A 15,930-nucleotide genomic window follows, 5' to 3' on the forward strand; every position below is an offset into this window, starting at 1 on the left:
TAAAATCACTTAAACTCTCTGAGCCTCGACCTCCTCATCTATAAATGAAGGATGATTTAAAAAAATACCCTCTTTAAAGGCTTTGCCCAAGGATCAAAGGAGAGATAATTGAATGTGTAATATAAAGTGAAGAGGCAGTTGAGGGTTCTAATTGAGAGCATGGGTTATGAGGCTAGATGCACGTGATTTGAATTTGGGCTCCCCGTGCCTTGGACAAGCAGTAGGATATCCGTGGGACCCAGTGGTCAGTGCATGGAGAGTGCTCACAGAATGCCCATCACAGGATACACGCTCAGGCTTTGCTACATTGTCTTTGCAAATCTGGAAGCACTGTGCAAATAGCTATTATAATTTTGTAACTCCCATGAAGACCTAAGCCTAGCGGCACCAAACTGTAGAGGCGAAAATGCACAAGGGGAGGGAGTGAGGTACCATATCGGTTTCCTGTTGCGGCTATAACAAATCACGAGGGACAACACAAATTTCTGCGCTTACAGTTCTGGATGTTAGAAGTCTGGAATCCATTTCACTGGGCTGGCTCCTTCTGGAAATTCTAGAGGAGAATGCTTCCTTGCTGCTAGAGTCTGACTCCACTCCTGGGGTCATAGCCGCCTTCAGCCATCTTCAAAGATGGCAGCCGAGGGTCTTCTCTCCCCTCTGGCCTTGGCTTCCATGCTTGCAACTCGTCTGACCCTGACGCTGCTGTGTCCATCCTATAAGGACACTCATAATGACATTGGGCCCGCCTGGATAATTCAGGACGCTCATCTCAAGATCCTTAACATAATTACCCATAAAAATTGTTCTTGTCGAAGAAGGTACGGTGTTCACAGGTTCTGGGGATGAGGACATGGACATGTTTGGACAGCTGGTTTTCAGGCTGCCACAGGTACCCAGGGAAGGAGAAAGGAATTTCCAAGAAGGAAAAACTTGAAAATTGAGAAAGCTCACTTCAGATAGTGAGTTAACTACAGAAGAGTTCGAAAGGCAATGAAGGCGAGTGGCGAGAGGACAGATCCAGGCAGGTCCACAGTCCCGTGACCCCCAACAGCTGAGGCAGGCTAACCGCCTCCTTTCTTGTTCACCTGCCTGCATGGCTCTCAGTCCCCATTCTCACTGCAGTGTCTATCCTTGCCCCTCTCTTCCCTCTGCCTCTCTTCCTCTCAGTGTCCAGAAGCAGCATGAGACCTGCTGTCAGGCGGATCTGAGTTTTGAATTTTGGTTCAATCACTCTCCAACTTCACAAACCGGGTCCAATCACTTAACCTGTCTGAACCTGAGATGCCTTATTTATTGGAACAGGTGTAATGTCAGTGGAGGGGGGTGGGTTGCAAAACATAACATGAGATCGCTTTTTGGATACCAGACTCAAATCAATGCTAGTGTTCCTCTCTTCCTCTTCCTCCCGTCTTTTAGGGTTCAGCCAACCTTCTTAGCGCCTCCGTAGTCCTTTTTACATCTACTGTCTCATGTCTTTCTCGCCACGACCTTGCGAGACAGACTTACTTCCTTTTGATGGTGAAGGCAAATCTGTTTCTTAGTCCACGTACACTCCTGACAGCCAGGATGTGGGGATTTCTCCCACGCCAAGCAATTCTCCAACTCTCTGATATCAACAGGGTGTCTTACAAATTCTGACAGTAACTACTCAGAGCTGGGGCAGACCTTGCAAGTCAAGAACTCAGTTGCACAAGACTGCCCCTTCCTTAGGCACCAGCCAGAAGGAGAGTCTCCAGGCTACCCACGCTTCTGTCCTGCTTGGCTACAAAATGGGGGTTCCCATGATCCCCTCCTAGGTTTGATAGTTTGCTATAACAGCCCACAGAACTTGGGGAAACACTTAATGTTTATTGTTTTAGTGTAATAGATATGACAAAGGATACAGATGAACAGCCGGATGAAGAGGTACATAGGGCCTTGAGTGCAGGAACTGGTCCCCGTGGGATTGGCGTGCATCACCCTCCCGGCATGTGAATGTGTTCCCCAACTCAAAAGCCCTCCCCATTCCAGAGTTTAGGGGTTTTTATGGAGGTTTCATCCCACAGGCATATCTGATTATTCATTCAACCTCTGACCTCTCTCCGCAGCCTAGAGGAGAGAAGGGGGACTGTAAATTCCAGGCTTCTAATCATAGTCTGGTCTTTCTGGCGGTTGTCCTGAAGCTATTCAGGAGCCCCCCAAGGGTCACCTCATTACAACAAAATGTGCTCTTATCACCCAGGACATTTCAAGGGGTTTAAGAGCTCTGTGTCAGGAACCAGCAGCAGAGACCAAATATGTATTTCTTACGTTGTCAGAGATTGGCACAGTGGGATCCAGAGAGTTGAGGTAATTTGCCAACTCTGTGTCATAGCAGGTGGCCAAGCTGTGACCCTGGCTGGAGTCTTCTGACTCCACGTCTGTCTCCCGCAACAGAACCACGGTGTACATCTCACCGTTGCTAGATTAAGGTTTTAATTTCTTGCTACTTATCTTCCAAAAGTAGAACACTCAGGACCTCTCTTTAATTTCTGTTTCTTATAAAACAACACCAAAAGCCATCTGCGGTGGAGCTTTTAACTTCGTGCGTGGCCTTGATTTTGTTCTGAGGGTCCACAGCTGTCCCCAAAGAGCTGCCCCGCTCCGGCTACGCGCAGCACAAAGTTCTGCTCTTTCCCTTCGGAGGTGCTGGCAGGTGGCCCGCCCACAGCCTGCGGTCCTGCTCATTGTGGATCATTTCTGCCGGGCTGGTCATGTGAGGGGAAGTGGAGGACTGGAGAGCACGAAAGCCATAATTAGTAGGAGTGGGAGGAGACTGTAGCTGGTACTGGCACGCATCCCAGCAGAGGCCACGCGCACCAGCGGGCCACCCTGCGTGCGAGCCCGGACTAAGGAGAGGTGGCGCACAGGTGGCTGCCGGGCTACACCTCTCCCATGTGAGAACAGGAACGAGTGCCCTCAGGGTGCCTGGGTGGCTCAGCCATTAAGCGTCTGCCTTGGGCTCAGGTCATGATCCCAGGGTCCTGGGATCGAGCCCCGCGTCGAGCCCCACGTCGGGCTCCCTGCTCGGCAGGAAGCCTGCTTCTCCCTCTCCCACTCCCCCTGCTTGTGTTCCTGCTCTCCCTATCTCTCTTTTTGTCAAATAAATAAATAAAATCTTAAAAAAAGAAAAAAAGAAACGACTACCCTCTCTGGACAGAGGCGACCTTGGCCAGCGGAGGTCTCTGAGCCAATTAGGAAAAGGTGCCCCTTTCTTTGCACGGGCATAGTCCCAAGCCAAGGCAGAAAAACTGGTAGCATTTTTAGCAGAATATATAGCAGAATGGGTCAAGCCTAGTTTCTGGGATTGGACTATCACTCCACCACTTAACTGCTGTGTGACCTCAGGCAACTGGCTTCACCTCTCTGTGACTCAGGTTGGTTATCTATAAATCGAGGAGAATAACTATACCTATTTCAAAGGTTCTCATGAGGATGCGATGATCTAACACACATAAGAGTTAAAATAGTTCCTAATCAGTGGCTCAGTCAGGGGGCGTCTGACTTCAGCTCGGGTCATGATCTCAGGGTCTTGGGATCCTGCATCAGGCTCCCAGCTCAGTGGGGAGTCTGCTTCTCCCTCTCCCTCTGCCCCTCCCCCGGCTCATACACTCTCAAATAAATAAAATCTTTTTTTAAAAAGTTCCTAATCAAAGTAAGCACCCTATGACTGTGAGTTAGCATTATTACCAGGGCTGCAAAGCCAGGTACTGGGAGAAACAGAGCCCCCTATTCTCTCTCTCCTTCCAATCCCAGGCCCCAGGTATCTTTTTACCCTCCTTTTCCTCTGCCATTCTAGAACTCTCCTCTCTGATACCTCACCCTCCCTGACCCCCTGATGACACCAGTGAATTCATCCGAGAACTAAGCTTGCATGCACGCCTGCTTCAACACCTGTTTGATTAGGGACTGAACCTGTCTGCTTAGTGTATTTGTTAAGAGCTGAGCTGTTGAAACAAAGAAACCTAACTTTGGAGCGGTTTAAAAAAGACAGAAGTTTACAATTTAGAATTGCCACCAGTCACTTTTGGAACAGGTAAGTGGACCATCTGCCCTGAGACTATTTTTCCAATAATGTTCCCTGTGCCCTCTCTAGTCAAGGGCGCCATTACCCAGCCGCTCTGTCATGCGTAGGAAATGGGGCTCATTCCCATGGTCTCTGGACCACGAGACCTCATCGGGCTCGCTCCCTGTAGAGCCTGTGAACTGTTCTCCTTGGTTTATCATACAGCCAACATATCCTACTGGCTTCTGGCTCACTCTCTTTCCCCCTTCCTCTTAACAATCCATGTACTCTTCCAAGAAATCCACCAGTCCAACATTTATCTTGCAGTGGTTTGATCAGAGTGGCTACAGTTAAGAAAAGACGAGTTTTACCCTGAGACCTGATTTGGTAGCTCTCGATACGATGTTCTTTTCAGCGTGTTAGAGTTGGCAATAAATGGTCCTGTGGTAGGAGGTGGCAGTGAAGAGGACGTCAATAACCATGATTGTTGATGGTTATTAGCTGTAAATGGAGCCGGCAAAATGATCCCGTTACCCAGAAGTGGCATAAATACCAATGGCAGGCACGAAAAGTATAATATGCGTACAGACAAAGCAGAGACTTCTCATTTGTAAAGTGTCTTTATTTTGCCATCTGTTCTTTAATTTTTCTCTCAGAAATCTCTGACACACGTGCATTTGTGCTGGGAGGGTTGGCGACGCTGCTGTGTTCGTCCCCTGGAGCACCTGGAGGCCAGGGTTCCTGCCCTAGCTTCTCAAGGGTTCACCAGCAGCCGCATGAGGCAGGGGTGGGCCCGGGTCCCCACTCCGAAGCTGGCACTCCCCTCCAGGTGCAGTGTGACTCCGTGTGTCCCTTGTCAGTTTGGAGCTGTCTTTGGGGACATGCTCTTCCAGAAACAGATAAAGCAAAACAGTGCTAGATGCTTCTTTATTCTAAATTTTTTTGTTTTTTTAAGATTTTTTATTTATTTTTTTGAGAGAGAGAGAATGAGAGACAGAGAACATGAGAGGGAGGAGGGTCAGAGGGAGAAGCAGACTCCCCGCTGAGCAGGGAGCCTGATGCGGGACTCGATCCCTGGACTCCAGGATCATGACCTGAGCCGAAGGCAGTCGCTTAACCAACTGAGCCACCCAGGCGCCCCTTCTTTATTCTAGAAGTATGAGGAGATCTGTACTCACTTGCACTTTACTCATACATTCATTCATTTATTCACTAAATTTTTTGTTAAGGTTTTATTTATTTATTTGAGAGAGAGAGAGAGAGAGAGTGAGTATAGGAGCAGGGGGGAGGCGCAGAGGGAGAAGCAGACTCCTCGCTGGGCAGGGAGCCCCATGCCGGACTCGATCCCAGGACCCTTGGATCGTGACCTGAGCAAAAGGCAGACGCTTAACTGACTGAGCCACCCAGGCGCCCCACAGGAAATGTTGTCTACTCACTCCCTCTTCGTCAGTGTATTTGCCAGGATAAAGGTTAAGTAGCTATAATAAAGAAATAAATTCGGTGGCTTAGGAAGGAAAGAAGCCTTCGCTCTCTCCAGTCAGTCCAGGTTGGCAGGACAGCCCAACACCATAGGATCACTCAGGATCTTGTTGTCTCTCCAAGACACTCTCTGCCCCTGTGATGTGTGTGGTTTGTCTCTGTGCTCAGAGGATGTCTCACTCTCCCTTTCCACAAAAGGGAACCTGTTCTGATGGAGTGTTTACACCTCACTGTGATAAACTGTAAACATGTTGAACTTAAGAGATGTCATAAAAATGTTTATATGAATTTGTTATTACATATGTTGTTTTTGAGAGAAGTTTAAAACACAAAGGAAAGCATGTTTATCCCTGAAAGCAAGCAGAATAGACAAGTTGTCTGCATCAGAGAGAGCGCCAGTGAAGGCCCTGGTACCTAAGGTGATACTCCTATAATTCCTAATCCCGTAGTGATCCCATTTTGCATAAGAGCCCTGCCTTCCCTGCTGTCACTGAATATTGGGCATCTATCTCTTGCCTCTCTTGGGAGAACACTGAACTGGATTTTGCAGATGGTGGCATGCAGTTTGGAGGAGATTCCGATCTCCTCCTGTACACAGCAGAAAGAAATCTTGGTAGCAAAGGTCAGTGACATACTACCTGGGAGTGAGCAGGGAAGGAGGAAGAGGAAAACTGACCAGACTGTTGAGGTTGTGTGTGCCTATCACGACCACCCCCACCAACTCTCTATCAGCCTGCCTAGAGAAAGGAAATAAATAAATGTAAATGTTGCATTAACCGTGTGTGTGTGTGTGTGTGTGTGTGTGTGATCAGTAGCTTTTTTGGATATTGACTACCCTTTGACATGCTGAACTTCTGGGTTTTATTTTAGGAAGGGGCATACTTTTCTAAGTTAATATTCAGAATAAAAGCAGCCTTCTTTTGTATGGTCAAGGCTTAGTCAAGAGAAGATCCAACTTCCAGGAACGGGAAAAGAAATAGTCCAATACAGCAATTCCCTCTAAACAAAAGAGGTGCATGTAGTCCACTCACCCCTCATTGGTGACAACCTGATCCCACAGCCATACCAAGCTGCAAGGGATGCTGGGAAATGTAGTCTCCAGTCCTATGCCAGAGCTCAAGCTTCATCACATGCAAGAAAGTGAGAAAAGGTTTGGTGGAGCAATTCCTCAGTGTAGCGTGGATTTTTAGTGCTAAACCAAAATCCTTTCTCATATTCTCCCACCCTTTACCAGAGTTATAGTTATGTCTTAAAATTTCCATGAAGCAAAAAATAAAATAAAATAAAATAAATTAAAATAATAAAATAAAATTTCCATTAAGCACAGGGGGACTACTCATGCAGAGCAGAATACTCACGCTTCCCCCTGCCCTCGCAGGAGGCGATTGCTCCATCTTACAGAGCAAGTCCAGTCCTGCTGTTATTTCTTTCTTCCTTGGCATGCTGTTCTTCGTTGCCATGAATCAACACTGTTGCTATGCATTTCAAATGTGCTAATTGGCCGCAAGCACAGCCAGTTCTAGCGCATGTTGAAAATGAGCCCACCATCAGGAAATCATCGATTCTAGCACACATATCACTCAGATCCTGCAGGGCTTTGGATACCGCTGTGGTTGGTAGGGACAGAGTTCTACCAAGGTCAACGCCTACTATGATCAGAGCTTTGGCTTTGGTGCTCTACACACACTTTCTTTAATCTCTTAAACTATGTTTCTAGGCAGTTTCTGGGATCACTTCCCCAAGTCCTTGTTCCTTATTCTTGAAGGAATCCAAATGGTAATAGTCATCTTAGATTAATCATTACTGATGGCCCTGGGGCTGGGGAGTGCCCTATGTAACATGGGAATGCCCAACATTACAGACAATTAGGGCTCTGCTAGTGAAGTAAAAATGTTCTGGGACCCAATTTTAACATGTGGAGGAGGGCTTTTACCCCTCACACCATCAGGTAATTCTCAGATACCTGCTGGATGTCCTACAATTCAACTCAATCCTGACACTGTCTAGCGGGAGACAGCATCAGACTCCACAGGTGAAGGGCTCAGTCCTACCAGACTGTCACCACCCTCCCACCCCCGCCCGCTTCAGAAGTTAGTCACAAGCCCAAGCCCAGGGTGTCACCTGTGCTTCTCAGCAACCAGCTGTAGATTAGAGGTTCCAACAACCTCTCCTTGCGTTCTATTCATTTGCCAGAGTGGCTCACATAGCTCAGAGAAACCTTTACTTACTAGATGACCGGTTTATTAGGAATGGATGTAACTCAGAAATAGCCAGATGAAAGAGATAGATGCATAGGGCGAGGTGTGTGGGTAAGGGCGTGAAGCTTCCATGTCCTCTCCACGCGCGCTACTCCCCCTGAGTATCTATGCGGTCACCAACCTGGAAGCTCTTCGAACACTGTCCTTTGGGGTTTTATGGCAGCTTCATTATATAGTAGGCACGATTGATTCAATCATTGGCTATTGGCAACTAATTCAATTTCGGGTCTCTGTCCCCTCCCTGGAAATCAGGAGGTGGGACTGAAATTTCCAACCCCTTATTCTTGGTTGCTTTTGCTGGCAACCAGCCCCCATCCTTAGGTGCATTTCAAAAGTCCCCTCATTGACCGTAAACTCAGTTGTGATGGAAAGGGGCTTGTCATGAATAACAAGACACCCATTTCACCTTAATGGATCTGAAGCTTTTTAGGACCTGAGGACAAGAGAGCAAATATGACAAAAGATCTTCCCAATGTTCTTACGCTCAGAAGACTCAAAGGGCTTTGGGAGGTGTGAGCCAGGAACTGTGGATGAAGGCCAAATACATATATTAATTATGAATCACAATATTGCCCTAGGAATAAAGGGAATAATTGTTGGGTAGGCAACTAGCAGTTGCTCGAGATGGCTTCAGCCAAGTCTATCTTTCTATAACCAGGTTAACGAGTAGCTAGCTCTTGCCACAGTCTCGAATACAGCTTTTCCACATTTTACAGTTGTCTGGGAAAAAAATTGATGCCTGTGTCAGGCCAAGACTGATTTCCACTACATTTGGATGAATATCTCTATTCCTAATCTCTCCATGCTAGAAAATGCCTCTTCAAGATTTGATCTCTGGGAGTGTGAGAGATGGAAGTCATTCCTGCAGCTTTTTCTCAGAGTTTGTTTGTTTATTTGTTTTGCTAGACTCCTGCAAGTGGTCGTCCAAGTACAGGCCACGTGAAGGGATCATTTCTTTTTCAATCATACCCTTCTGATTCTGGAGTCAAATAGCCTTTCGTCAGGCTTGTCTGAGGAACTGGCTCACTTTCTGGACACTAGCTAGACTTACCACATCCCCAAACGCAAATTCCTTACCTCTGTTAGATACATCCTTAAAAGAAAAAAATAGTAATGTGTGAACATAATGTGATGTTGATATAGGAAAGATGTTAGGGTTCGAAGCCGACTGCCAAGAAAGAATTCTGGAGAGGTCTTTGGTGCAAACACGTGGTTTTATTATAAAGCCCGGGGACAGGACCCATGGGCAGAAAAAGCTGCACCGGGGTCCTGAGGAGTGGCCCATTTTATATTTTCAAGTTGGGAGGGCGTTAGGGATAGTGTAAGTCTCTAAGGAATTTTGGAAACAAGGTTTCCAGTACCTTTAGGGAGCTAGCTATTGTTGGGAAAAGGCCATTTATTACTGTCTAATAAAACCTGAGTCATGAGACCCTTCAGATGTATGTCGGTGGGCCGTATGCTTGGGGGATGATTGCCAACGCGTATCTCGCGGGGGGGCGGGGTAGTGTAGAGATAAAGGAGGTTTCCAAAGGAATTTTTATATGTTAAAGTAGACTTACAGGATCCTGGAGGCTTGGGCTAAGATTGCCTTTTGCCCTGAGCAAAGTATTAAGATGGAGGCAGCTGAGTCCCTGGAGGAAGGTCACTCTTCCTGTTTCAAGGACTTTTCAATGGACTGTAAGTAGTAGGAAATTTAATAATTTTTCTTTTGCCTTTGTTTCCTGCATCACTGTAATTGATTTTTTTTTTTTTTTTTGAAAACAGCGTGCTGCAATGCATGTATTTAAATTCCTCTTCAAAAGCATATCTTGCACATACAAGCTTGGAAGTTTGCCTTTTCGCAACACCTTCACAGCCCACTTTTCATTCTCTTCAGTGGTCGCACATCTTTGTCCCTTAAGGGTGGATTTGATTTCTAAGGACTGCTAACTATCCTCAAGGGTCCCAAGCGGTAAATTAAGCAGTTAAGCAAGCGCAGGAATGCTCTTCAGGCCCAACACGAAGTGTGATGATACAAGGTGATGTTTGTTTTCTGAAAAAAAAAAAAAAAAAAAAAAAAAAAAAAAAAAAAAAACTGGCTCTTATTGATAATAATTCTTTTAAATGCGGTTCAAAAATGTTTTGGGTAACTCTAGCATCATTTGCAAAGCATATCAAGCAAAGCTTTTTCTATGGTCCGTTGCTCCCTTCAAAGTGTAAGTTTGAATCCTGACCCTGAAATCACTGGCCAAGAAACCCTTCTGTACGTCAGTTTTCCTGTCTGTAAAGGTAACTTTTTCCTCCACCCCTCCAGGATCTAATGAAGGCATTGCATCTGGTGGTTACATTTCTTTATTCTTTTTTATGCTGAAAGAATTGCGTGTTTTATTTATTTATTTATTTGTAAGCATTGCCCTTTTGAAGAGACCAGGCCAGCTGTCCTTTTTTTTTTTTTTATGTTATGTGAGTCACCATACATCATTACTTTTTGATGTAGTGTTCCACGATTCATTGTTTGCATATAACACTCAGTGCTCCATGTAGTACATGCCCTCTTTAATACCCATCACCGGGCTAACCCATTCCCCCACCCCCCTCCCCTCTAAAACCCTCAGTTTGTTTCTCTGAGTCCATAGTCTCTCATGGTTTGTCTCCCTCTCCAATTTCACCCCCTTCATTTTTCCCTTTATACTCTCTTCTTTTTTTTTTTAAACATATAATGTATTATTTGTTTCAGGGGCACAGGTCTGTGATTCATCAGTCTTAACAAAATTCATAGTGCTCACCATAGCACATACCCTCCCCAATGTCTATCACCCAGCCACCCCATCCCTCCCACCCCCCACCACTCCAGCAACCCTCAGTTTGTTTCCTGAGATTAAGAATTCCTCATATCAGTGAGATCATATGATACTTATTTTTCTCTGATCGACGTATTTTGCTTAGCATAATACCCTCTAGTTCCATCCACGTCGTTGCAAATGGCAAGATTTTTTTGATGGCTGCATAATATTCCATTGTGTATATATATATATACCACATCTTCTTTTTTTTTTTTTTTTTAAAGATTTTATTTATTTATTTGACAGAGAAAGACACAGCGAGAGAGGGAACACAAGCAGGGGGAGTGGGAGAGGGAGAAGCAGACTCCCTGCCGAGCCGGGAGCCCGATGCGGGACTCGATCCAGGGACTCCAGGATCATGACCTGAGCCAAAGGCAGTCGCTTAACCAACTGAGCCACCCAGGCGCCCTATACCACATCTTCTTTATCCATTCATCTGTCGATGGACATCTTGGCTCTTGCCATAGTTTGGCTATTGTGGACATTGCTGCTATAAACATTGGGGTATACATGCCCTTTCAGATCACTACATTTGTATCTTTGGGGTAAATACCCGGTAGTTCAATTGCTGGGTCATAGGGTAGCTCTATTTTCAACTTTTTGAGGAACCTCCATACTGTTTTACAGAGTGGCTGCATCAGCTTGCATTCCCACCAACAGCGTAGGAGGGTTCCCCTTTCTCCACATCCTCGCCAACATCTGTCGTTTCCTGACTTGTTAATTTTAGCCATTGTGACTGGTGTGAGGTGGTATCTCATTGAGGTTTTGATTTGGATTTCCCTGATGCAGAGCGATGTTGAGCACATTTTCACGCGTCTGTTGGCCATTTGAATGTCTGTTCATGTCTTCTGCCCATTTCTTGATTGGATTATTTGTTCTTTGGGTGTTGAGTTTGGTAAGTTCTTTATAGATTTTGGATACTAGCCCTTTATCTGATATGTCATTTGCAAATATCTTCTCCCATTCTGTCGGTTGTCTTTGGTTTTGTTGACTGTTTCTTTTGCTGTGCAAAAGCTTTTTATCCTGATGGAGTCCCAATAGTTCATTTTTGCCCTTGCTTCCCTTGCCTTTGGCGATGTTTCTAGAAAGAACTTGCTGCGGCTGAGGTCAAAGAGGTTGCTCAGGCCAGCTGTCTTGTAGAATGTTCCACGCTCTGGATTTTCCTCATGGTGTCATTCACCTTGTTCCTTTCGTCCAGGTTATTTCCTGACAGCTGGAAGGTGGGTCCAGAAGTTTGACAAGATTCAGCTTACACATTTCTGGCAAGAATACTGCACAGGTGACCCTGAGTATGTCATGTTGTGTTTTATCAGGTATCACAAAATGTCATGGTGTCCTACTGTGACTGACACTTGATCTGTTAAGATGCCAGCTGCTAGAACTTTCCGCTGAAATGCTGTTTTCTCCCTCTTGCCCTTAGAAAGCAGTGGGGAGATAACTTAGCCCCCTGTACATATCCTTGTCTGCAGCGATCTTGAGAGCAACTCCTGATGGCTTCATAGCATGAATTTTAAGCTCCTTCAATGAGCTCTTTTGTATTTCTTATGAATCCTAGGTTATAAGTGTTCATTTGGTTGTTCTTCAAAAACAGCATCTTGCTCAATGCTGATAGAGAAGTTCTGCAAATATGTGTAAACATTTCCTGTCGGGGACAGCTGGAAACACTTACCCTGAAACATCCCCACTGGGTAGTGGAGGACTCAGTTTTGCTATGAAAACCTTCTTCACTTTCCACCAGCACCCAGGGTTTTCAGAGTGACTCACAAGATAGATAGGCTTCCCGCTGCCAAGGACTCCATTGTGTTCTCCTGGTACAGGGGGTTTCAATCCTGATTATACATCTGAGTCATCGTGGGAGCTTTAAACTATCCTGATCCTACTCCAGACCATTTGGATCTGCATCTGTGAGAGTGAGATCAAGCATAAATATACGGTAAAGGCTTTCCAGGTGATTCTATTGGGCAAGTCAGGTAGGAACCACTGAAAAAGAAGTTCCTTCTAAAAGGAAAAGTGATTGTCACCGTTTAACATCAAGATCCTATATACCTTTCTCCAGAATCATGGTTGCCAAACTTGGGCTGCACATTAGAATCACTGGGGGGATTTGAAAACTCCTGATGGCCAGGTTACACACTATATCAGTGAAATGGGAATGTCTGGGCACAGGAGGCAGGCATCAGCATATTTGAAAGATTCCAGGCAAGTCCAGAGCACAGCTAAGTTTGGGAATGACTACACTGAAGAAGCAGCTGTGGTTTGCTTGAAAGAACATGAACTCGGGAATCAAACAGCTCTGCTGCTCGCTACCTGTGTTAACTTCTTAGCCTAAATTGTTTTTGAGGAGAAGAGGGAGAACAATGCTATCTTACAGTTTTGTTGTCTGGATCTGGAGAGAATAGCTGTGCTAGCACATGAAGGTTAGTACCCATTCTGCCCCTTGGATTAGTTTCTTATCGCTGCTGTACCAAATTACCACAAACATCGTGGCTTAAAGCAACACAAGTTTATTCTCTTAGCATTCTGTTGGCCAGAAATCCAACATGGGTCTCAGCGGGCTAAAGCTGAGATATTGGCAGGGCCACATTCCTTTCTGGAGACTCTAGGGAAGGATCTGTTTGCTTGCTGTTTCCAGCTTCTAGAAGCCACCTGCATTCTGCAATCATGTCTCCCTTTCATTTCAGAGCGAGGGATGGCCAGTAATCTTTCTCACATTATATCACTCGGACTCTTCTACCTCTCTCTTCTACATTTAAGGACCATCCAGGCGCACCAGGGTGGCTCAGTTGGTTAAGCTTCTGCCTTTGGCTCAGGTCATGATCCCAGGTTCCTGGGATGGAGTTCCACATAGGGCTCCTTGCTCAGTGGGGAGTCTGCTTCTCCCTCTGCTCCCCACCCCCACCCCTGCTCATGCTCACTTGTAGGCTCTCCCTCTCTCTCTCTCAAATAAATAAATAAAAATCTTTAAAAAAAAAGGACCATCCAGATGATCCAACATAATCTCATTGTTGTAAAATAGCTGATTAATAACCTTAATTTCCCTTTGCCAAGTTATGTAACATATTCACAGGCACTGGGCATTCTGGAGAGGTCATTATTTTGTCTACCACACCCTCAATACCTTTCCCTTTGATCAGGATACAAAACATAACTGTAGGTTCATGTCGACTGATGTCCTATAAATACACGAGAGTCTTGCTAATGTTCGATGAACATGACCAACTAAATGAGACCTATTGGAGGTCTTGTTTTGTTATTTGTCCTACTAACAGACCCCTTCCCTGTTGCTCTGTCGGGGGCCAGGCTCCCGTGTTTGTCTCACATGATCCTGCAGCATAACCAGTGCAGAGTGGGCCACGGGGGGCCAATGAAAGAGCTTGCCAACACCTCACTGGAATTTGCCTTAAGAACTGGAGGGGAGAGACGCGGATAACTGTCATCAGTGGTTGCCGCGTTCTGGAATCAAAGGGGTTGTAGAGACGGGACTGAAGTTGCCAATATGCTAACGCAATGCTAGTCAGGGTTTGAAAGAGGCAAGAGCCAGCTGAGCTCACACAGAGAGGAAGCGGTTCTGCAGAGATGACAGCTGAGTGCATTTACCGAGGGAAGCCAGCATGCAAGACTTTCCCCACAGCTTTGGCTCTATTTTGGAAAATAGCGTTTTGAACAATTATTAAGAACTAGAACTTGTGACAGGGGAGAGAATTAAAGAGGCTGATTATGAGTTCCAAAGATTGTTTATAAAGTCATAGCAGCGTTCTCTTACTCATGTAACAGGGAAAATGGAGAAAAGAAAGTGAAAAATCAGAAAATCTCATCATCCTACATGTTCCTGATCTTCCATCTTTTATAAATAATAACATAGAAAGTGCTATGGGGGAGGCAATGCATTATTTGGAAGTGTTTTAGGCTAAAACGAGCAACAAAACTGGTTAATGGCAGCTGAACTCCAAGGACATTTAATTTTATTTAACAAGAAGGCCAGAGTGATTCCAGGGTTTGTTCTGAAGTTCCATGATGTCATCAAGGACACCCCATCCTTCTCCCCACTCTCTCCAAAGAAGGACATTCCCAACTATTGGCTTCTCATTCTTGTTCTGGTGACCTCAAGGTCGCAAGATGGCTGCCACAACTTGAGGTATTTTGGCTTCACATCAGCTTTCCAAGGTAGAAGGTAGAAGGTGGGGGTAGTGCATAGAGGCTATATTCTTCTGAGGTTCTGTCATTTTATGTGAGATAGGGACCACCCCACCCCCACCCCCCAGCCAACATCTCCCTACATCTCTTTGGCCGGAACAGGCTCACTTGCCCACCTCTAACCCAACACCATCAAAGGGGAATGGGACAAGATGATGACTTAGACAACACACAGTGAATCGCCTGTGACGGGAATAGATGCCTCCCTCCCTCCCTGTGATGAGTGGATTTCCACCGGTTGAAGTTCTGTTAGCAGAGAAGAAGTGGGCTATGGCTATTGGGTAGCCAATAAACTGTTGGCAACAAGCCAGCAATGAAATAGCTGGAGGAGGAAGAAGAGGAGAAATAGGAATTAGGAAACCACAGACTTCTTGGTTTTGCAAGATAAGAACTGTAGTTATGCCTATTACAGCAACTCCGGCTAAGGCTGCTGAAACCGCATCAGAAATGTATTTTTCCTATATGCTGAAGGAAACTTCCACGTTCTAGGTTAAAGGCCTTGCCTGGGATTTGCTCTCCGCTATTGACCGTCAGATGCTACTTGAGAAACTGCTGTCATTGGCAGTGGGAAGGGCCACATAACACAAGTTCTAAGCATCAGACAGATTTGGGGACTCCTCTTTCTCTCTCCCACCTTGCCCCAAGTAGTTAAAAATAAACACAAAGTCCAACCCATAACTACCAACCCATAACTGCCATGACTAGTACCCATTTCAGTGTTTTTAAAAATAACAATATCAAGGGGTGCCTGGTGGCTCAGTCAGTTGGGCGTTCAACTCTTGATTTTGACTAGGTCATGATCTCAGGATGGTGAGATTGAACCCTGCGTCGGGCTCCACGCTCCGCAGGGAGTCTGCTTGAGATTTTCTCTCTCCCTCTGGCCTCTCCCCCGCCCAATCCATGCATGTTCTCTCTCTCTCAAATAAGTAAATAAATCTTTAAAAAAAATAACAATATCAACTTTTTCCAAAATCATTTTTTGGTAGTTGCAACTTTTCAGATGCCCATAAATATGTGCTTATTCTCTATTTTGGGTAAAGCACCATTGCTCATGGGAATTCTCTAGTTCTGCATGTCATCACTGGAACCCCAGATAATATATAAAAAATTATTTATCACCTCAATGGTTTGAGAGTTAATTGAGACCATCAAA

At 45.5% G+C, this 15,930-nt stretch overlaps 1 long non-coding RNA gene across 2 annotated transcripts in view; it reads left to right on the plus strand.

The window, feature by feature from the left end:
* LOC118010627 overlaps positions 1-15,930 on the plus strand; it is a 46,385-nt gene that overhangs the window by 15,547 nt on the left and 14,908 nt on the right. The window contains exon 1 of one of the 2 annotated variants that reach the window (XR_004679271.1): positions 11,643-11,872. The exons of the other annotated variant lie outside the window; for it this stretch is intronic. This is a non-coding gene — a long non-coding RNA (uncharacterized LOC118010627). Of the gene's footprint in view, positions 1-11,642; positions 11,873-15,930 lie in introns of those variants that run through there. 2 annotated transcript variants of the gene reach the window in all.

This window comes from Mirounga leonina, unplaced genomic scaffold, assembly GCF_011800145.1.
Source record: "Mirounga leonina isolate KUSES-001 unplaced genomic scaffold, KU_Mleo_1.0 Mir_129, whole genome shotgun sequence".
Classification (NCBI taxonomy): Eukaryota; Metazoa; Chordata; class Mammalia; order Carnivora; family Phocidae; genus Mirounga; species Mirounga leonina.